Source organism: Mirounga angustirostris, unplaced genomic scaffold, assembly GCF_029215605.1.
Source record: "Mirounga angustirostris isolate CCGP_5_RB_7025 unplaced genomic scaffold, mMirAng1.0.hap1 SCAF_4, whole genome shotgun sequence".
NCBI lineage: Eukaryota > Metazoa > Chordata > Mammalia > Carnivora > Phocidae > Mirounga > Mirounga angustirostris.
This window is the reverse complement of record NW_026991712.1, coordinates 56,285,982-56,309,406: the sequence shown is the minus strand read 5'-3', so window position 1 is coordinate 56,309,406 and position 23,425 is coordinate 56,285,982. Positions and strand designations below refer to the sequence as shown.

The following is a 23,425-nucleotide window of genomic DNA, read 5'->3' as shown; positions in this document are numbered from 1 at the left end:
CTCCTCTTACAAATGCTCCTTCCTTTTGTTTTCTTACTTAGAATTCAATAACCGCTCCCCCCCCACATACATACATACATACACACACACACACACACACACACACACACGGGGGGGGGGAGATTTTCCAAGAAAAGAGAGGGATGTATTTTCCAAGAAAAGAGAGGGATGGGGGGCGTAGAGGAGAAATAGCCACCAAATTTTTAAAATGGTTCTCCTGATTAGACGTTTGGTGTTTTGACATTAATGACATTAATGTTATTGATGATGTTTCAGGGAGAAAAAGGCGAAAGAAATAAAGGAGAACTTGAAAACGAAATGATCATCATTTCCCTATTCTTCCATGCCAGAAATAGACCCCTTTCTTCACCTGAGCCTGAAACAGACTTATTGTTCTCAGGTGTTTCCTTCATCATACGCATTTACCCGTCTGAAAACGCAGGAAATGGTTTTTCCATCAGTGAGTTTGTACATGGAGCCCTCTCCCTCAAAGGGCTTGATCTTTTCTGATTTGAACCTGAAAGTCTCCCTGCCTTCATTTCCCCTCAGTCTTCTTAAAAGCCCCCACCCCCTTCCCCAACACACACCTCAAATAGTTTTTTAAAGCCAGAATTTTTGCTCTCTGGGGTGTTTTTCTGTAAACAGCAATGCTACATAAACACCTTCTTCACTTGTAAGTTACAGAGAATTAAAATTTTAACACCGTAGCCATGTATGTTTCTTAAAGCACATGGATAAACTCAACTGAGGTACAATCAGCACACCAATGATACAGTTGCTGTATAAAGGTAAGACTGTAAACAAAGTATATTAAAAATCTTAGAAAACCATACACTTTGAGCAGATTGCTTCCCAAACAAGTTTAAAATAGAATGGAGTCTTTGGAGAGGTAGACGATTTTCTTTCTGTTAACGTTTAGTAGCCCTGGTTTATACTATATTGGTACCTACATCGACTTCAGATTCCTAAGGTGGTGATGTGCTTTCCACCCCCCCACCCCCCCTTAATAAAGACCATATCTAGGTTTTATTCTCTACTCCAAGCCTTTGGACTTTCATTGTAACCTTAGCCAGCTGCTGTAGGCAACCAGCTTTTCTGATTTGGGCCTAGGTCTGCTCTTTTGAGGACTATACTTTTATCCTCCCAGGTGTTTTGTTTGGTTTTTAATGCAATTTGCATCAGTTCTAGGATTTCCCAAATGTTCCCTGATAACACAATGTTTCAGGCCCAGAAAGATGCGTGTTTGCAGCCTCTGTTGTCCTGCGATAAACCTTTTTGTTGTTATTTGGTAAATTTGGTGTTTAAGGCCTAAGACAAGGTTTTGAAGCAGAACCTGGCGATCCAGAACTTCAAAGACCTGTCAACTCAAAAGCAGCTGACACCTCACCTGTCCAGGAAGCTGGACATTGCAAGTATTTCCTGTTTTTAGCTTGTTTGGTTTGTACTTTCACGTTCTCTCTAGAATTCCTATTTTTTGAAATATTACATAGATGGTGTCTACTTGTGACCTATAGTGTAGCAGTGTATCAAGATGCTATCTGAGTAGCAAGGGATAGTGTGTATATATATATATTCCATATTCAGATATTCAGTAGGGGGTATTTAAAAGTATGTCTATTCCTAGTTTTAGTTAATTATCTTTTAATGAAAGTGTCACTCATATTCACATCTGTAATATTGGAAAGAGATAATTAGATTTTCAAATGAGAATCAGCCACCTTAAATTTTGCACCAGAAAATACCAAGTATATTTCATTCTAATGAGATCTGTAGTGGGGTTTTAAAATTCATCATAATGTGCTTCAAGAAAGATAATTCAACAGACTTGTAAGATGAAAGGGGTTTTTTCCCCCTAAGTCTTCTTAAAGCTATTACATTGAACTTACGCAATTCTGATAAAATATTCAAAAATATTACATAAAGGCTAAAACCATATCCCCACTATCACCCTTGCACCCATCACTTACTCTCATCTGAAAGTTTACTTTGACTCGACTAACCGCTTGCATCTACCATGCCCTGGGTTTTCTCTCCTGCGTGTGCAAGCGAAAGATAGGTGTTTAAAAAGGTGCCTGTGGATCCAGAGTGCAATTCTTCCTTCGAAATAGGCTGGGCGAGCGGTGTTTGCACACTGCCGGGCACCCTTTATTTACATGCATCTGCATATTTGCTCGGTCCCTGCATTTCTTCATTAAAATGCGTTCTTGTACACAACAGAATAAATTAGGCAGAGAAAAACTCTTCATTACTCTAACTTATATTTCTCCTTAAAGCTCCCTAGTAAACCAATCTCTGGTCCGATAATAATTACTTTGCTTCATTAAAATAAAAAAAAAAAATTCGACTGGTTAAAGGGCATTGTTTTGGCGGTATTTATGTTTTATTTTCTCTCCCTTTTTGCTGAGAGAGAGGAAATGAGAGAGAGAGAGAGATTGTGCGTGTGTGTGTGTGTGTGTGTCTAATGAAGTTTGGGAGTCGCGCGCGCAGGGGCGCGTGGGGTGCGAGCCCCGGAGATCCCCATCTCCTGCCCTCTCCGCGGTCGCGGCGTCCCGGGCTCCCGCCGCAGCGCTCCGAGCCTTGGAAGCCGCGAGGCTCCCGGGCTGCTCCGAGTCCGGGCTGCGCGTCATTTGCAGTCTGGGGAATGTTGATCACCTCACTAATTACACCTCTCTCTCCCCCCTCTCCCTCTCCCTCACTCTCCTCTCTCATTCCCAGAGTGCATATCGGGAATAGACACACAAAGACATGCGCACTCAACTTAATCAGCCATTTTTTTTAAACAGGGCTAAAACGATAATAATTAGCAGAATAAAGACATATCGGATTTTCATTTCCTTTCCTCCTTTTCCCAACCCCTTCACAACCAAACAGCGAGACCGCGGTCGGCACATGCTTTAACTCCTCCCGGACCCCCGAGGACCGCTCCATGCCCCCCACTTTCTGCTTCATCGTTTTTATTTTCACCCAATAAAGTTCGAGGATTATTTTTTATTTTTTTTTATTTTTTTTTTAATGAACCCTCTCGTTTTACTTGGATGTGATCAGCTGTAAGTAAAATAAAAGCAAAACAAAAAAGAGGCGAAGATCGAGTAGGAACTGCAGGGGAAATGGAAAGTAAGTTTTTTCTTTAACTTTTATTGAGTAGTTTGTGTTAAATTTAGGTCGAGTATCGATTATCTTTCCAGCCTGATCTTGCACAATCTTTGATATTTCGCTCCCTCTCTCTCCCTCTCCGCCTCTCTCCCTCTCTGCCCCTAGCTCGCTCGCTCTCGCTCGCTCTCGCACACATCCCCTCATCCCAACCATCTCTTCCGCTCTGCCCCCCTTTTCTATCTCTTTCCCCCTTTTTTGGCTCAAGGATTTGCTCCGCTGAAAGAGGGAGGGGGCACTGAGGGACCTGATTTTCCACTTTCTTTGGGGGGGGGGCTGCGTTTTGGGGGATTTAACTTTTGGATTAAGTGGCGGATCATCCACGTTTGGCCGAGCAGTTTTCTCTCCTTTTTCCTGTCTTTTCGGGTTCTGTCTCCACCGCGAGCCTGTGGCGTTCTCGTGGCGCGGGGAAGCTGTCAGCTCCGCAGCGGCGCGGGCACTGCCAGGGGTCCCCGGTCGCCCCGCGCCCCCACACCCCAGTCGGGATGACCCTTTCTCCGCACTCATCCTCGGAAAGTTTGGACGTCGGTCGGTGGGGCTTGAAGCCCCTCTCTCCCCGTTTTACACCCCCCCGCCCCCGTTATTCAGCCTCGTTTTTCTTCCCCCTCTTACCACCCCCACCCTTTCCTCTCTCAAGTTCCCCGAAGAGCGCTTAGCGCGCGGGACTGGCGGAGGACGGGGGATCCGTACGCCTTGGGCAGGGGGTTCCAAGAGGCCCCGGCGCGAGCTGGGTCTGGGGCCGTAGGTAGACACCCGCCGGCCGGAGCGGACGGCGGGGCACAGCCGAGGGCTGCTCCCGGCGGCGCGGGCGGCGCGGACTCGGGAGCTGGCGAACGGAAGGCAGGTCCGTTAGGAGGCGGGAACGCCGGGCCTCGGGGCCAGGGACTCGGGAGGCGGCGGCAGCTCTGCCGGGCGCTTTCGCTGCCGGGTGTGCGTTAGACTAGAGGAGAGATGCCAGCGGCTCGGGGTCAAGAATCCTTCCTTTCCTTTTGGCAAAGGGCAAAGGGTGTGTGTGTGTGTGTGTGTGTGTGTGTGTGTGTGTGTGTTGGGGGGGGCTGTGGCCGGCTGTGAGAACTGATTTATTCCCTGCGCCCCCCCCCCCCCCCCCAAAGAGGTTCCATGTCTACAAACGAACTTCACCTTCTTCGCCTCTCTCCGCATCAAGTGCGCCTTCCGGCCGGGAGCTGCTAAGGGAAGAGGGGCTGGAATGCGTCGGGTCTCGCCTTCCTCCTACTTCTGTTTCACTCCCTCCTCCCCCATTCTTTCTTGCTCTTTTCTATCAGAAAATAATAATAATAATAAAATTTCTCATGGAATTGTATAAAGTTTCTCTGCCGATGCCCAAGTAACTGAGGGTTCCCCATCCTGGCCCCCTTCCCCCACAGAAGACGGTGCACTGGTTTGTATTTCTTTTGTTACCTGTGATCCGGGCGGGGGGCTCCTTTCGCGGCTCGGGCTGGGGTCCGGCCCCGAGAGGAGGCTCCAGCGAGCGCCTTTGGCCGCGACTCCTCACTTCCGCGCGGTTCTGGTGAGATCTTAGCTACCGTTCGACGAGACACCCTCCTTGTAGGTACCAAAGGTTCAGATCGCAAACACGGACCCCCCCCACCCCGACCCCTACACACACATACATACACACACTCAACACGTACTCACAGACACACACACATTCTCCCTACTCCCCCCCACCTTTAGCCCCCACCTTGCCTTTCCCCTCCCCCCTTCCAAAAAAAAGCACATACACAACAACAACCCCCCCAAACCAAACAAAAACCCAAAGACAAGTTCACTGGCGGAAGATGGTGGATTGACACTGACTCAGACAGAGGCAGGTTCACCAGGAAATCTGGCGGTCCCGATTTCTGACAGTTGCATTTCCTCTCCTTGAGTCCTTACCCCCCCTTTTTAATAACTCTGTTCCATGTTTAATCAAGGATCATGTAGATGGCGAAAGGAGAGACAGAGAGAGAGGAGAGAGAGGAGAGAGAGAGAGAGAGAGAGAGAGGAGAGAGACAAGAGACAGAAGGAGGGTTCTTTTTTTTTTTTTTTTTTTTTTTTTTTTTTTTTTATTGTGTTCTCCTGGATTTTCAGTGGCTTGATCCCTATAAACGTGGAGCGGTTAAAGCTCATATGTAGTATTATATTTTTAGTTGGGTGGATGGATGGAGGAGTCAGGGAGAGGCTGCGGCTGCCGCTGCCTTTTCGGGTGTTGCTTAGATTAAGGCTGAGGCTTGGCTGCGATTGGGACGCGACAGTGACACGGGCATCGATCGCTTCCATTGAGAGCAATGCAAAAACACAGCCCGGGTATGTAACACTCTCGGTGCCCTCAACATTTGTTTTACTTTATATTTACTGGCAAAACTGCCAGAGCAAGCTCAGACTTTCTTTCTTTTCCTTTTCTTCCCTCTTTTCTCTTTTCTAACTGAAAAACTAAAAACAATTGTGTATAGAAGTTGTTGGAAATGACGGTTTAAATACCACAGAAAGGAGCTATTCGGAATTATTTCACTACTCTGTGACTGATTATGTTTTAGAGTTTTCTTCTCCACAGAGGAGCATATTATAGAAAATGAAGGTTTTCTTTTTTTCCTTCCTCTTCTTAAAAAAAGAAAATCCTGAAGGCAATATTTGATAGTTTTCAATGTTTGCGGTTTCAATCAGCAGGAAGGCACACAAAAATAAAAGATGGCTAGCCAGCTGTTTTAACCTCTTGCACCTGGCTTCAGTGCGGGGATCATAAGGTTTATATAGTTATTTTTTTTAATGGTTTTAATATTTATGGCATAAACTGGGGAGAGAGCATCACTGTGTATTTCTTCAATAGCTGGTTGCTTTTGGATTTAAAAAAGTAAACTCATATTTAAGTGTTTTCATTTTTATGGCAATGAAGATAGAGCCAATGAAATATGGGCGAAATACCATAAATCTGAAAAGTGAAATGTACCTAAGGAACAAAGAAAGGTCAGGTAAACCAGCTGTGTAAGTCAAAGCAATAGCACCAACTGAGGGGTTAGGACAGGGAGAGTGGGCTGTGGGTCTAGAAGTGAAAGTTGCCACTAAAAGTTAAAAATGAAGGAAACGTGTTCAGCTCTATTGTAATCTTTGGCAGTTTTTAGCAGATGAGCCCAAATCTGTTCATTAATTTTGAGCTAGTTGGATTATTTTTAAAGATGCTGCACCAGCAAAGGAAAGCATAAAGGATGCTGAGAAAATCGCTGTTTAATATTGCAGAATTTACTGCTTTCATTCTGACCATGAGCCTAAATTTACACAATGAAATTTGATTATCTCTAATAACAATATTAGATCCTCCACTGGATGGATGAGAATTGAGGTGGTTTTGTTGATTGCAAGGGTTTAATGTTGCATTTCAGAATCTGATGTGGTTTGGCCTCCCTTCCATTAACTGGAAAACCCCTGAGGTTTTACAATTATTTCTTAAAGATAATACATTTAAGATTGCATTGGTAGGCTGAAGAAAAGTCATAAAGGCAAGAAGGGAAGCCCTTAATAACTCTTGAGATTCAGACATGTTCAGCAGTTAGATTGGCTCTGACTTCACCAAGGGTCGACAATGTGTCATTTCCACGAAGCCAAATTGCCCTCTGCCTATATGATATTAATGTGCAAATCAATATTTCAGGGATTAAATTTCCCTTCTTCATTTTTTATGGTTTCTACCTCAATAAGTCTCAAGTCTATTAGAAGAGGCTGGATGATTTAAAATCTTTCACTGCAGAATGGCTTGTCGTAGTCTTGTTTCACAGACCATTTTAGGATTTTCGTTATAAAGACTAAGGGCATCCTAAAGAAGTTGTGAGGTAGTATAGAGGCATGCTCAATAGCATAAAGCCCTTGTTCGATTAAGAGCTAAGGGGTATTGGAAATATAATATATATGTTTATGCAATATAGACACACACACATTCTGCTGCTTTAAAAATATTATGTTAATCACCTATTGATTTATTTCAAAATCAATTGAAGTTCCTCTCTTATTAGTGATTTGTTCAGCATTCTTGAGGACTGTGTTAATTTCCTTAAAGAGAATGCATGAATTGGCTTGGTGTGAAAGTATTTGGGAAGGCTTTTCATTTAGCAATATTTTCCTAAGAAATATTTCTAGAAACCATTGTTTGTAAGAGTAATAATCAAGTGTTGTCATCTGCATGCGCTGTTATCATAGCTATCATTGCATTTTGTGGCTGAATGATTTAGCTGATATCTGTTACAGGAGGCCTTCTCTCACCAAATTCATTCTACATTTATTTCTAGTACTTAGTAGGCACAATGTTTCTTTTAACCCACTTGGAGAAACACATTTGTAAAAGAAAACCTGTGATTTGATTGGAAATAATACAAAGCAGAAATTTGGGAGTTCAAAATAAAAGATTGTGACTTTATCACATAATCTTGGGAAGGCCTACTGTCTATCATTTGGTGGTGGTTTATAGTCTAAAACCATCTGGACCAAGTTCCGCACAGCTGCACGAATTTCATATGTGATAGAACATTTTTTCCATTCAGTGTGAAATGTTCCTTCCTAAAAAACGTACACCAGACTCGCTTAATTTAGTCTGTTAAAAGAAATGCACATGAAAAAGGACAAAAGGCTCTTTAATCTCTGCAAGCTGTTTGTTTTTCTTCAAGATTCCTGTCTGTTTGGGTTTGAAAAGTCATGTTTATTGAGGGGATGATTCTGAGGTGTGACATTAAAATAATATATGATTTTTGGACTGGTGGCCACGCTCCTGCTTAATTTGCAGAACTACTTTTTATGCCTGTCAAAACACAGAGTTAATCTATCCTTATTTACAATTAATCTCAATAAAATTAATCTTAACTATGCTTTATTCAGTGGCTTAAAATATCTAATTATATTCAATTAACTGCTGTCATAGTAATTAACATTGCTTAATTGCCTCTGCATATATTTATGTAAAGCTCATTAGGTGCTGATGCTCCCTTTTCCTTTTCTACTTGCTATTTTTGCTGTTGTCAAACCATTTTCATCTCCCAAGGTCCCACAATGTCAGTGAGAGCAAATTCTTAACATTTTCTTGAAATGAATGTTATTGCTTTTCTATGAGAAGATATTCGTTATAAGTCTTTAAAGACAAATCCACCCACAACCCCCCCCCCCCCCGGTTTTCCCTCATCCCTGGTCCCTACCACACTCACAAAATATTTTCTGTCATTGTTGCTAGAAATATGAGAAGCCAGGTTAAGCTTTGTGTTTATAAATGAGGAGCCTTTCTGTGTCTGCCTAGGGGCTGTACCCACAGGCAGAGTTTTTATCCTCTAAGACCATTCTAAGGGTTAAAGACTTGGCCAAGGTTCAAACTGAAAAGCGCCCAGGGAAAGTGCATGTGAATATGTACAAGTTTCATGTAATTAGTGCTTAATTATATTAACATATGCAAATTGTCAACTTAGGAGCTTGTTGAGCTGGCAAAGATCAGCTAGGCACAATTGCTGTATTGTTCTGAAACAATAATGGATTTCAAGTTGGATTGTGGAAACACATAACTAGCTATCTAATTTAACTCATACCATGGTGAAATTTCATTAGTCTCCATGGAGACTGGTTTAATTGTGCTGACTAATGTTCTGGGCTGCAGAATGTCCTAAAAAGAAAGCGTTGTTTGCCTAATCCACCTTACAATGACACTTGTTTGTACATGTTTCCCTTGTGTGAGAATTTGCATATGCAAATAAATAGTTTCTCTGCCCCATTTGTCATGGCTGTTCATTACCCATGAAGAGGACATTGTTACTAGGCTGTTACTGAGTCTCCCAAGACAGGATAGTGTCAACCAGTCCAACTACATTCTTTCATAATTTGTTTCTGATTAATAGACCAGAGTGAGTCTCAGTCTCTTTGGGCATCTGCAAAGGGAAGGTCAGTTCTGTCACAGAAAAGAGTTTCTGCAGTATACTGGGGCACTTTTTCTTCTTATGATCATTCTCCTTTTTCCATTCATTAGTTAACACCATCATATTTAAAATAATATATTCTTGTTCTAAGAATGCCTCTACTAATAATCTCTAGTTTCCTAAAGCAAAAAGATAGGAAAATAAAGGAGATTCTGTTATTGGAATATTAATCCTGTTTTTGACAGAAAGGTAAACTGATATAATTGCTTTTCAGTTGAAGGAATGGGGGTTTATACAAGTGTGAAAGCATCGGAAAAGGATTAGCATTTTTTTGCATAATGAAAAGCTCTGTTGAATAGGGTTCTGAATGGCTGACTGAATGACTAAGATGAAAGGAAGATGAAAATGCAGGCCCCTCTTTCTTTATGCCTATGCTCTGCTCTCTCTAAAGTTATGTTTGTCCAAGACTTGAGAAAACAAGCAGGGGCTCAGATTTCAGCAACTTATAAGATGCCCTGAGTTTTCATCATCACTGGGAAGTAATATGGATGACCATAGTGCAGCTAGAGGATGATAAACAGAGGCTTGTATGCAGAAGAGTTTTCAGAAACATGCTAGGCTAGCCAAATATTGACTATTGGGTATCGAGAATTCCCAGCACTTTGCTGTCAAAAACGGTTATTTCAGAGGAGGCAAAGAGTATGGTGTGGGTATTTAATTTAGTTAATGATGGAATATATGGTGTTCCTCTGCCCTCCTCCCCCATAGGCTATAAATAGTTGTCTCAATTGGTAGAACACTTCATTTGGGAAAGAGTTGTGTATCCTGACTTTTGCCAATGTTAAGTGTGCTAAGTGGCCCGTCAGCTTTTATGGTTGGGAGGGGTTAGTAGAAGAAGATACAGAGTTATTTTCTTAGGATTTAATTCATCTTCATGTTGCTTTGTAGGTGTCTTGTGCATTTCATTTAGAGATAAGTCTTTTAAAAAGTGTCTGAGTATTGTATGTTCATTTTTGGAGACATTGGCAGTAAGGTTTTCTCTTGTCACTAGTTAGAGCTGTAACTGGCTATCAGTTGACAACATGGTCAGGGCTCTTAATGACGTTTCTTCAACCATAATTAGGGCAGTTAAAATACCATAAGTGTTAAGGCACTTTCAAAGGTGGGAATTGATTCTTTTGTACATATATAAATCAAATGCAGTGTGGATAATTATTTATATGTATACATTTTAAAAATCTCTTTCCGGTTTGGGGTCACAACAGATGAGCCATTGAAGGCTGTCCCAGAGCAGGATTGAAAGATTCCACCAGATATTAAACTAACTTGTTTTGTTCCTAGAGTGTAGAACTTCTGTTTGCCTCATCGCTTTCGCAGTTCAGTTGCTGAGGTACTGTTAAGAATGTTACATGGAAACTAGGGAAATCAGAAGTGTTTTCACGTAAATTAAAGTATAAGGGTTGCCTCTTGAGTACAGAATATTGTAAAGGAAAAGTGTTTGATCTTTGTTATATAAAGTCACCAAAATTCTTTACTAGAGTCCTTTTAAAAATTTGTCAAGAAATTCTGGATTGTTTCAGAAACTTTTATGGTTAAGTTTATGATATGCTTGCAAAAAGTCTTAAAAGAACAAAAAAAAAATCCACATGGAGGCTATTTTACATGCAGAAGGGCTTATTAAGGTATTTCCATAAGAAAAATGTGTTAATTTAAAAAATAAATTCATTTATATTTTAAGACATTGTTAACCAAGCACCATGTGTTGTAACTGGCAGCTTTCCAGCCACCATGGAAGTGGATCACACATGGGTTAATAGTAGCTTATGTGATGTCTGCGTTCTTAGGAAATGGGCAAAAGCCCAGGGTATTCTGATATCAAGATTTTAGGAATCAGACAGAAAGCAGAATATATGTTTATACGTGAACAGATGGACACATGTGAGAACTAAAAGTGCACAATTTCTCTTGGCACTTGTTTTAGTTATCCCTGATGATATAACCAAGATCTTAGTGCACTCGCAGTCTTTGATGGCTAAGGACGAAATGGTCTTTTAATGAGGGCTCAATGGCATTATTTTCTTGCATAAGGATTGTGCCCCTGTGATCTTACTGGATTTGATGTTCTGTTAATTCCCCAGTTTCAGAGGTTCACAAGTTGCCTTGAAAGCTTGATATGGTTTCACGTTTGACATACAATCCTCAGTCCAGGGATGGCTGCTCTCCACTCCCCTACTCTCAAAGATTTGTGAGTGAAATAAAATATTTGCCATTTGCAGGCATTTTTGAATGTATGCACACAACTTAAAAATGGCTTTGACACTAAAGTCCTATTTGGCAAGCAACTTATCTCTGATATAATTAGCCACTTTAACATCCTAGAGATTGAAAAAATAAACAAACAGCATTTAAGAATTTGGGCGGCTTGACTTGGTTAATATGTCATAATGCCCTGATGGTCCAAGACCAGTCCTGAGTAGGTGTTTTAGTCATTCAGGTCAGGAGTTCACACACCAGCATCATGGATTTAGATGATTGATCATTTCTCATGGTTGTTTGTCCTGGGGATACGACAGTGTGCAGTTGATAATTTCTGAATGGTACCCACTATAGCACATACCTCTGAAGACAAAGTTTATAGGTTCCATTGTGTTCTAGCTATAAAAACAGAAAGCGTTCTGCAAGTATTTACTCAGATCTAAATCATTTTAACCAGGGAAAATTGACTTTTGGGTTAAAATATGCATTTTATAACTGTCCATAAAATTCTTTCCTTCACTGTAAAGAAGAAAGGAAATCCATAGCTTTAACAATGGTTGAAATACAAAAACATATGAGCTGGTGTGTGCCACCTGGTTGTACTGTTAAAAAACAAAACAAAACAAAACTTTGTAAGAGGGAAGTTTATGGAGAATCTTAAAATTCGTCTGCTTGGAAGAGTAAATTGAAGAAGCCCAATCATTTCCCAAAGTACCTTAATTAAACCTGAAAAGCTTTTTTAATGTGGATTCTCTGAAGTACAGTACTTTTTTCCATACAGCTAGGAATAGTGCAAGTAATACTTAAATTTTCTGGGCCCACTACTTAATTGAGAACGAGTCATCTCTTTTGGTTTAGTATACACCAACCAGGAGTGTGTATAAAGACACGTACACACACACCACCGACCCTCTTTGCATTTTAGTGTCTCTCTTTCCTGTTTAGATGTATACATAGGGGTAGCCTGTGAAATTTGCCCTCTGTAGACTAAATTCCTTTCATTTTCTAAGAACTGACCAACATGATCACAACAGAAAAGAGCAGGTAGGTTTGTAAGGCACCCTATCAACATGCTAAAGCCTGAGAATACCGTAAAGTTAATCCAGTTCAGCCAGCTCACTGTAAAATATGAGATACTGAATTCAGGAGAAGTAACCATTGAGTTACCAAACAAGTTAGGAACATGTCAGGACAAAACTCAGATATCCCAACTCGAGGACCAATGGTCACACAGCTATCTTGGCTGCTTGGAAAAGGGTTTATTACGTAACCGAGTATGGTGGTGGAAGTAGAGAAGAAAAGGAAAATGTTGGTAATCCAACAGTGATGCTGTTTCTTCTGAGAGATGAGTTCTCTGCTACAAAAAGGAAACAAGTACAATCTGAATGGCATCTTATCACTGTGACCATATACATATTTTGGAGTTACTTAGGAGGTCAGATTAGGTACATTGAATGGTCAAGAAGAGTTTATGATTCATGAAAGTACCGATGATCCCAGTGAGTTAAAAATGTATTCTTCATAATCATGAACATGATGCTATGAAGATTAAGATTTCTATGCTGTGTAGGGAAAGCAAATGAAGACAATGCTGTGATGTTATAAAGGTAGCATAGTACACAGAAAGAATGACCCAGTAAAAAACAGACATTCTTTTGATTCTGTTTACTTTGGATTCCTTTTTATTTATTTTTATTTATTTTATTATTATTTTTTTGCCTTCAAAGACAGGAACAGAAATGTACTACTTCCCAAGTTCTCTGAGAAGTTCTTATATCCAAAATAGAAAGATTCAGTATGGTGTTTCTAATTCAAGTATGTGAATCTTGACTGCATTTTTAAGTGCTTGCATTCCTTTTTAAATGAGTTTATTTTAACTTAGACTTTAGATATTTGAGAATGTCCTCCATTTTTGACAACTCAATGACCAGTAGAAATTGTGTTAGAGCTACTAGACACCTGAGTTAAATTCTTATTATGGGTGTAATCTTTGTAAGCTTCAGTTTCCTCATTTGTATCTTAAAGTTGTTGTAGAGATTACATAACACTTAAGTGTTGTGAACATTAAAGTAAGTAAATGTGACAGGGCCTGATACCCTGTGTTCCTTTTTTCTTTATTTTCAATAGCTGGTTTTAATGTAATGCTCAACTAAAGAGCATTTGATAAAGCAAGTCTACATAGCTCTTTTGAGTAGGGATGCCCTTCTCTCTTACAACAGGAACAGAAATTAGGAAATGTGTTTGCATAAAAGGTATATTCGTATTGACCAGATACCTAGATGGCATCTATGTGGATAGTCCTCCACCTCATTATCTGCCCCTCTATCATCATGAGTTGTTTTGGTTTCGAGTGTTTTTAGATGTTTAATGCATTTCTGGGTCTTTTTCTAAGAAGCAAATTAGAACAGGAATAGTTTTTAAATAATTCAGACCTTGGTCTATCTTCATGAACTCAAGATTCCAGACTGTCCATTATATGCAATCATAGAAGATACCACAGCGTTTATTTAAGTCTTGTTGACCCAGCCTGTTTGAAAGCCTTAGAATTATAGGATTTCCCAAAACTTGATTAGATGCCCTAGAAATACCTTTCCAGATTTTGGGGATTATGATATTTTGATATGCAACAAAAGGAATGGATACTATTACATGGCACCCTGTTGATCAAGATTTATACTAACTTAGAGAAGAGATCCAGTTATTAATAATCCAGTAATAGTGTACAACCTTTAAGTTCTTTTGAGGGATTTTTAGCCAACTTATGAGACTCCTTGGCTTATCTCTTGGAGGAGATCACAATCCTTTATCTTTTTATAATAATGCATTATTCATTAGAAGAGTACCCAGGTTCAAAGATAAGATTCATGACAAAGGTTAATAAATTTATAATACAATTTTTGGACTATCTAGAAATGAAAATCTATTTCTATTATGGATTTTCTTTTTAAAATTCGTAATAATTTCCCATTGTGATACAAGTAAGATGCACATTTAAAATTACTGTTTGTATTTTTATGGGAAATGTAAGTGTACTTGGATTGTAACTTTCCAGCTTTGAGATTGATTTTTGCTTAATTTGTGTGGTTCATAATCTTTGTTAAAATTTTCCTAAAATTAAAAGTGTGTGCCTTGCCTATGTTCTGGTCATTGATGAGTGCCCCAGAACTTGACAATTCACTTGAAATACGTTGATATAAAGCACAGCATTTATTGAATACTGATAAGTAATGATATATTTCACCGAAAGAAAAACAGTTAGCATCTTAGCAGTTTCCATGATGCTTGTTTAAGTGTTTCTTCAAATAAATTTCAGCCTCCATGAGGGCAGCAACCATATCTCTTTAATCACTATTGTGACAGACATTATTGGCAAATCTTTGGTACTCAATAAAATATCTATTGAATGAATGAAAAAATGAATAATAGTTAATTAAAAATATAAATAGAAAACTTCAGTTTACTATTCTACTGAAATCTGCCTCTCTTCTTGAAATCTACGTACTGAAAAGAAATATACAGCCTTAAAAACATCTGGATTTGTCTTGGAAAACTCCATAGGGAAAACTATCTTCAGCGCAATCTAAATGGGTTTTTATATTAGAACCATAGATTGCTGTAGTCAGAAGGGATAGAGCACAATCATCTTGTTTAACCCATAAGGAAACTGAAGCTCAGAGAAATTCCTGGGAAATAACATATAACTACAGAGCCTACTTGTTCGGATCTGATGTGTATGTGCCCTTCAGCAAATTATTTAGCATTTTTCACCTTAGTTGGCTTAGCTTCTCCCATATCCAAAGATTCTATAATATTAATATGAGAATAATTTCTGTAATGCCGGAGATTTTTTTTATTTGTGGAATCTTTCCAAGCAAAGGAAGATTTTTCAGTTGGTATAATTTCTTTGATGACCACAGCACAAGCTGACTGTTCTGGGATTGTGAAGTTAAACTGCTTGACATAGACAAGAATTGCTTGAAAGGTGAAAACTTGCAGGAAAAATGGGGTGGGTCATTTAGTTCTTGAAATGAAGCAGGGTGCAGATTAGGAATCATTATGGTTTGCCAGAAGTCGCTGGTCATAGAAGCCTGTTTAAGTGCTCACTGTCAACAAGGAAATCATGGGCAGCACTTACATTGGCTCACCTCTGATTTATTCATAAACCTCACACGAGCACTTGGCTTTGTTCTTGCTCTAGTAAGGGGGACTGATGCCAATAAGAACGGGAATAAAGAGCTCCTTGCATGGTCCAAGAGTGAATAGCACTTTACCTCAAAGCCTGACCTCCTTTCCTGAGGTCTGTTTTGCTACAGTTGACTCTGATTGGCTGTGTGTTCTCAGATGAAATGAGAGAAGAGGTTATAACAAGTATCTACTCTGTAAACTCCATAGTATACATAACAAGAACTACGTAACTGGAACTCAGGTTCTAACTTAACCTAAAGCATTGTGATATTTATGCTAAGTGGAAAGGCTTCCTTTTCGCTTCTCCTTTGAAGCTTGGAAAGTTTTACATTTAATAATAGTTGGAAAAATACTGCTCCCTTCTGATTGGAGAATGCAATGATCTTGGAGTAAAATGGGTTTTGATGATTCCTTTCCCCATTAAAATGAATTTAGAGAGATTTAATAATATAGGAAAATTAAGGGTTCAGGACTAAAATATGTATTGCACTGGGATAAAAACAAAAACAAAAAAAAATGGTTTTGCTGATGGATGAGCCATATTTATCTGAGAAGCTTTATTTGGGCCACTTCACAAATTACTCTCTGCTCCAGCCGCCCATGTTGAGGAGAAGGGACCTTTAAGAGACAGTCAGCTGGCTGGTTTGCACTGGGGCAGAGGTTGAGTAGAGTTACTTAAATCCCCAGAGCCACATTTAGTTAATGCTAGTCTTTTTTTTTTTTTTCCCCCTGATCCTGTCCACTTTGGCTTCCCTTTTCTCCTTTTGATGAAGTTGGTCTCTTACTACTAAAAGTGCACGTATTTACACAAAAATTTCCTCAGATTTTCACAACACATTAACCCAGAAGAGCCATATTAGGAGATGGTGATGAGAGTTAATGATATATCTTAAGATAAAGCCATCCTCCCATGCAATCACATCAGAGTCATCAGCTCATTTGTCATGGCTGAAGTGAAAATGTCAGGACCAATGAGTGTATGAGTGCTGAAGGGGGCGAAAGGGCTTTTGGAGAGAGACATTTTTGTGCTGGGAGTCAGCCATGGCTTAGATTTAGCTCCAGGGAAATATTGGGATTAGCTAGCATTGTGTACAAATCCTTAGCATAACAGAATTAGTTGGAAAGATGGAGAGGTGGGGTCATGAGGATGGGTGCATTTCTAGAGTTATGCTCTAGCATGCAGGCCAGAAACTATGGAAAAGAATGAGGTGACTTATTAAAATTATTTTAAGGGCTGTGTTATATGTAGGCTCATTGATTTCAGCAAGATTGAAGCCATAGATTTGAATGGCATCAAGGGAAGACCTGCAATAACAAATGCTAAATATGTATATATGGCTTTTGTTTTAAATTGACTGTATTAAAAAAAAATTAGATCTAACATCCAAAAGCTTTTGGGGGAGATATATTTGAGTACACAAAGGTAAGATTCAGGCATAAAGTACTTTTGATAGTATTTTAGAGTGGAAGTTAATACTTAATTTAAATAACAAAAATAATAGTGAAATACTTGTTGCATTGTTGAATTTACACAAGACTAAGAAGCTGAACTTTCTTTACGCAGACTTCATTCTGAAACTTTAATTGAAAAGTAACTTATTTTCTTTAGCTACAGAAGTTCTTATCTTTGATAGACCAATACTAGCAGATTTATTTCATTTTGAAGCCAGTGAACTGTTCTCTTTCAGATAATGTACCCATACAACCTTTTCTTGTTTAATTCTATTGATTTACAGTGTTAAAGTGAAATAATCTGATACCTGTTTCCTGCCCTTTGAGTATTTGTCGTCAAAGAAGCTGATTAGTTTTTTTCCCCCAGCTCTTTAGCTGTTTTAAATGTATAATTATCATTGCATGTCATTTGATAGCTGCACTAATTGCTGCCAACTATTGTCTGTTTGCACTTAATGCTGAAACCTGATCAACATCCTGCTTTGGTTGATGTTTGGTGGTAAACTTTAATTAACTCTTATTGCATTGAAGAAGAGTTCAGGCTTGGTGCTAACTAATCATTTACCTTCATTATGTCCTGACAGCTCTACTTGTTCTTGGTCCTAATAGATACACCAGTCAGTAAATAAACCTGCAAACCTCATGCCTTATAGTTGCTCCACACTGGTATTTTGCTACTTAAAAGTATAAGATAATTGGGCCCAGATAATTATTTAGTTAGTTTAGTATCTCTAGTTCTGTAGACACTAATCTTAATTGCCTCTTTCATGCTGGACAATTTCATTTTAATAGAAACTGTAGATTTGAGATAACATTATTCCTTCAACATGGTTCCTATGAACATGCATCTTTTGAATCAATACAATTAAGCTTGTCTCCTGTTGGAATTCTTGTCATTATTTTTCCTGAAATACTTTTCCTGTAATGATATTGAAGTTAAAGTAATCAGGTTACCAGCAGATCATGTAAAATTCAACTCAAAATTGCTGGCTGCTTGATTTTAATTTGTCTGACATCAAGTTTGTTTGAAAAGGGATAATATGTGGGTAAACCAAGGAGCTTATAATTATGGTTGACGTTTGTTTGTTTATAATGAAATCTAATTAAAGTTCATACATTTAAAACACAAAAGTTAATTACTGAAATGCTCACTTCACTTATGGACAGCAGTCAAATTAACTTTCAGGCCAAACACACACACACACACACACACACACACACACACAAAGGGCTCTTCATAAGAGAAATAAAATAACCAACTAATCTTAGTGATCAAACATAAATTTGCCAATATTTCATCCAGAAGAAAACTTAGCATTCCACTTATGTTCTCTATTATGTTAGTCCTATGTGGTTTTTAATATAAAATGATTTAAAATATTTACATGGGATATAAAAAGAGATGTATTTTGTAGACTCTAGGAGTATTGTATAGTAAGAGGTACTTGGTAGTGATTTTAAAATTTGTTCATATAGCTTTCTTCATTAAAACTATTTTGAAATCGTGTGAAATCATTGCTCAGGGAATAGGAATGTTCACTGGAATACCTGACCTGTAATTAGCTTTATGAAGATAATTATGGTAGGTTTAGCCTGCAAAGAATGACATTTTTTTTTTAAAGTAAGAATGTACTCACGATTTTACACTTACTGCTACATTGGTTATGAGATCCTATTGGTGGGAATTGTGAAATACAGATAATTATCCAATTGTTTTCTCTTTTAAGTATTTAATTATCAGTAGTTCAATAGTGGATTTTATATAATAGATAAAGAAGGAAAATGCATGTACATGTTAGAACACATTGTCTTCACATTGTGTATGAGATAAATATGTGTGCAGAATGGTTTTCACTAGTCTGGTAAATCTTTTTGAAGCCAGATATTCTATGGTTATATATACCTTTATAAAACTAAGTTTTTAAAATGTTACTAGGTGACAACTCAAAATCATTATCAACTAAACACTCTTAGATTGTGTGTAAACCAGAGAGATTAGTCAATTACATTTTAAAGACTAGAAATACAAACATAAGAAAACATGGCAAATACAATTAAAAATCTCTAAAAATTATTGATACAGTCCGTGTTTCTTCCAAGGAAAACCAAAGGGGCCCATGTTATTGACTTGAACTTTCAAATATAGTAAGGGTTGGGGGAGAGGAGTCTGAGAAGGGGAAATGATTCTGTCCATTCCTGAGATGCTTTGCAAAATTGAGTGTAATTTACACAACCTTTTAGTATTTTCAGAAAGTATATTTATATGTATTTTAATATAACACATGATTGATTTGTAGATTAACATTTATTTAGGGAAGAAAAATGAAAAGGATCATACAGTCATTTAACTCTAATCCTACTTTGCATATTTGAGACAAAGGGAAGATGATTAATACTTAAGTATGGCTGGATAACTGGCATTCAGATGTATCTTTTTTCTTTTACAAAGAAAGAAAGAAAGAAAAAAGCCAGTATATTCTCATAGTATTGGCAAACAACAGCTTTCTAGTAATGCTTTAGCTGATTAGGACATCCTTACCCTTTAATGAAGCAATCACTACAAAGCCCCAATGTCAGCTGGAATACTAGCAAAACAGTATCAAAGAAAGAATCAGAAAGAGGCACTGAACATAATTACAGTTCATGTCCTTGTCTCACACCAATGCAAACTATTCATTTTCAATTAGAATGAATAAGAAAATTAGAAATCAACTAGATTGGTTGGAAGTACCAAAGTTTGTTTACAGAGGATAACTAAAGTATTGAGTCCATCTTGCTCACTGATTATGAAATTTTCCTGAAGCAAACAAATAAAATGAGTCATATAATAGTGTAATTTGGTTAAGGAGAGATTATTGATTTCTCTCTAAGGAAAGTCGCTGAAGTTTGATTAAAGTTGTGAAGAAAACTGAGTAAAATTCCTATTTCCCACAACAATACAGAACTGGCAAACTACCTTTTCTCTTTAGTTCTCCAACACATATGCTTAATGATATGTAATTGTCACATAAAGTCCATGTAGGGTTAGAGATGAGAGAAAATGAGGGTAGGAAGAGAAGGAGAGGAAGAGAAAGAGAGAAGCAAGGGAGAAGACCACTAAGCATCAATCACAAGGGTCCTGTTTATAGAGTAGGAAATAAATCTGCATTGACTAGCTAATCTAGATTTTAATGAGGAAAATTAAGGGAAATGACTTAGTTGACTTGCACACTCATTTTTGGTTTTGTAAACTTTCCCTCTTTAAAAATTTGCTTATTTTAAATGCTTCATATATTTGGTTACATCCTTCTATTCAAACTTAATTACCTCCTCCCCTTTGTCGTGACATGGGTGGAAAGTTTTTGCCGTGTCAGGAGAGGTCGTCACACATTCTTTTGCAGTTCTCTTCATTAATTCCTTCTTGCAGAAGCATTTTCTCTCGTGCTGGGAAGGTAGAAGGGTGTAACAGAAGAGCCCTGAAACATCAGCAGGAAGCTCTAAGCTGGTTAATGCAGTATAATTGTCTGGACATAGACTGGTCTTTGTTTGTGTGGTTCACTCCGAATCAGCTGTAATTAACTCCAGAGTGTTCCCAGATTGCCAGCAAAGAAAAATTACAGCTTTTCTGTTTTAAATTGTAAAGCTCACAAACATTAACTATGCAGATTGCTTTTACTTTGATATATTTCTATCCTGCAAGGAAAAAAAAAAAAAAAAAAAAAAAAGCTCATTTGGCTCCCCACCCCCAAAATGTGCTTTTGTTAACTTATTTGATTTAGTGTCTATTGGAACACAATGGCTCCTTAATAGTTGGATTTGAAATCCTTTTACTTAATATTTTCAATCCTTTGACATCCTTGTCTTTGCCTTCCTTCTTGCTAACGTTTTTAATACTGCAATGGGAAAGAAGTTATGTAATCTCTTATGAAATACTCAACATATACTAAAATGAGCAAATTGTAGAGAAAGCTGACTAAAGAAAACCACCAGCATCAACTTAAAAGACCTAGATCAAAGATGTATTCTGACGTAAATGGTGCTTCCACACAGGTATTTTACCTGTGTTTGGATATATCAAAAGAAAGACTATGAGAAAAAGGACCATTTCACTACCCTTTCCTGGTCAGCACACCACACCCTTTTAAAAGCTTCTGTACAGTAGTTTGTAATTATGAATTCCAACATGGGTAAAAATGAGGTAGCGGTGTGAGCTAATACAGCCTAGGACACAAAAGATCTGTCAGCAACTGATCCAAAAAAAAAAAAAAAAAGTCCGGCCAAAAATCTTTTTTTTTTTTTCTTTCTTCTGAATTTAACAATAAGGAATTTAAGCCTCAATGTGGCTTTAGCAACCAAAGAAAAGAAGCTCTTGGTGTCTGCATAATACCACTTTGATGGATTTTTTTCATCAGTTCTCTGTACGTGGCAACAAATAAACAAGTATAATTATACTTGTGAAGGTCTATTCATTGCTTTGTCAGGATTAGATATATGTGCCGTTTTCACACTGTGCCTCTCTTTTGTCTTTGCCTAACTCACTATGACATATTGATAGAGGATTTGGAATGGGGAAAAGGCCACAGCAGAGACAGTGATGACCTTTTGGAAACTTGATATAATTCAAGGATTTTTCTTTCTTTCTTTCTTCCTTCCTTCCTTTCTTTTTTTTTCTTTTTCTTTCTTTTTTTCTTTTTTTAGGATTTGTAACTTCTTATCAAATTCTCTTGTAAGTGGACAACTTTTAACCTGTTAAAATGGAGTAAATAAAGACTCAAAGTGCGAGGAGGTTGGCTGAAGAGCAGAGGAGAATAAAAACAATAGGCTAAGGGGCGCGTTGGTCTTCTTTCCCAGCACTTAGCGGAGTGGCTAACCTAGCATTCCTTTCCCATTATTCTGTCCTCTTGATCAGATCACGTTCTTTTTAATCATTTCACAAGCACTGTCTCACTGGACCGTAGAGGAGGGCTGGGACAATCTCAATTAAAAAAAAAAAAAAGAGGTAAAACTGGCCTCTCTGATATTGGGTTCTAATGGGAACTCTGCTTTCTGAATGCAAAGGAATTCTTCTATTGTTCAGAAAGCACCCCCTTTCATTAGCCAGGCTCCTTGTAGGTGGGTTTGGTCATTTAGCAGAGCTGAGTTTAGGCAGCAGCGACTGCAGGACGAAAGCAAGGCAGAACGAGCAATAAAAGTTCTTTTTCTGCATATTGTCCATTAGTTCCAAAAAAGGGATTTACATGATCAAAGTCGCTGATCTTTTGAGTTAGTGAGAATACCAAAAAATGTGTACACATATTCTAAGCAGACCAGCAGGTATGTATTGTTCTGAATTTAACATTAAAAATATATTAGTTTTTCTCTTTAGGATTTCTTGAGGACTTTGGTGATTTTTAAAAAATAGAATGCTTGGCAGTAGAGAATAGAAATTGGTAAAAACTAAAAAGAAAACAGCTTAAATGGGTGAAGCGGTTTTTATAGTGAGTTTACTTGTTACGCAGTCATTTTGAAATGAATTCTGTGGTTTAAGTTAAATAAATGATTGTCTTTGTGGTCTTTATAGTACTGGGACTTATAAAGCCTTAGTGTAAATTTCCTAAATGGGTCACACTGATAAAAGAAAGATTTTGTCTGACGATGACAATGAAATCACTTAGCATCATATTCAGGGTCACTGTGTATACTGATCTAAATAATTTTTTAACTGTACAAACTAAAGGGACTCCATCAAAATATACTGGTAAATATTGCCATGGTCATAGTCAATAACTACAGATTTTAAAAATCAGTTAACATATTATTAGCTGTATCAATCCAGATGGTTTTGCTATTGTTGCTTTGGAATGAAATGTAAATTTGATTGTATAGGAGACTTATTATGTATTTGATTCAATTTCTGATTAACGGGTGGCTTCTTGAGAAGAAATTGATAGGCAGTCTCCTGTAAAACTATGTGGGGTATTGTAACAAAATGTATCCTACTGCTTTGACTTGTGATGGATTCTTTAGTTTTCGTAATTTTTTTCACATAGCAATAACGTTACATTTTTGAAAGTTACTTCTGGCTCTATTAAGATAAAATAAAAAGATAGGATCTACTTCATATAAAGAAATATTGAGGTGATACATTGCAGAGTCCATTCGGCATCTGGCCAAAACGACTGACTACAGATTATATACAACTCATTTGAGGTGCATTCACCATGTGTGTAATAATTCTAGCAAGTGTTTCTGTGGGCTGAGAACTGTTGTAGGGGTATAGGTAAGACAGAATTAAAATGGTAATAAAAATAGCTTAGAAACTCTTTTACAAAGCTGTAAAGTATTTGGGAACTTTTCTTACTTTTGTAATTAAGGTGAATCTCCTTCCACATACCAGCCTGTTACCTGATTATAGGGGGAAAAAATACACCCCGGGTTTCGAAACTTTTCCTTTTCATCTAGGATCATTAATTCAGTATTATTTACCACCCTATTTCCACTCCAACTCTTTAGTCCCTTCCTGACTTCCTCATTTCAGTCTAGCA

At 38.1% G+C, this 23,425-nt stretch overlaps 1 protein-coding gene across 6 annotated transcripts in view; it reads left to right on the top strand.

The window, feature by feature from the left end:
• Positions 1-2,709: 2,709 nt before the first annotated feature.
• ZFHX4 (zinc finger homeobox 4) overlaps positions 2,710-23,425 on the top strand; it is a 188,462-nt gene continuing 167,746 nt past the window's right edge. For 3 of the 6 annotated variants that reach the window (XM_045896353.2, XM_045896351.2, XM_064588181.1), the window contains exon 1: positions 2,710-3,114. The gene's annotated coding sequence lies outside the window, so the exon portion shown is untranslated. Of the gene's footprint in view, positions 3,115-5,206; positions 5,458-23,425 lie in introns of those variants that run through there. The other 3 variants (XM_064588180.1, XM_064588182.1, XM_064588183.1) reach the window with 2 other exon arrangements.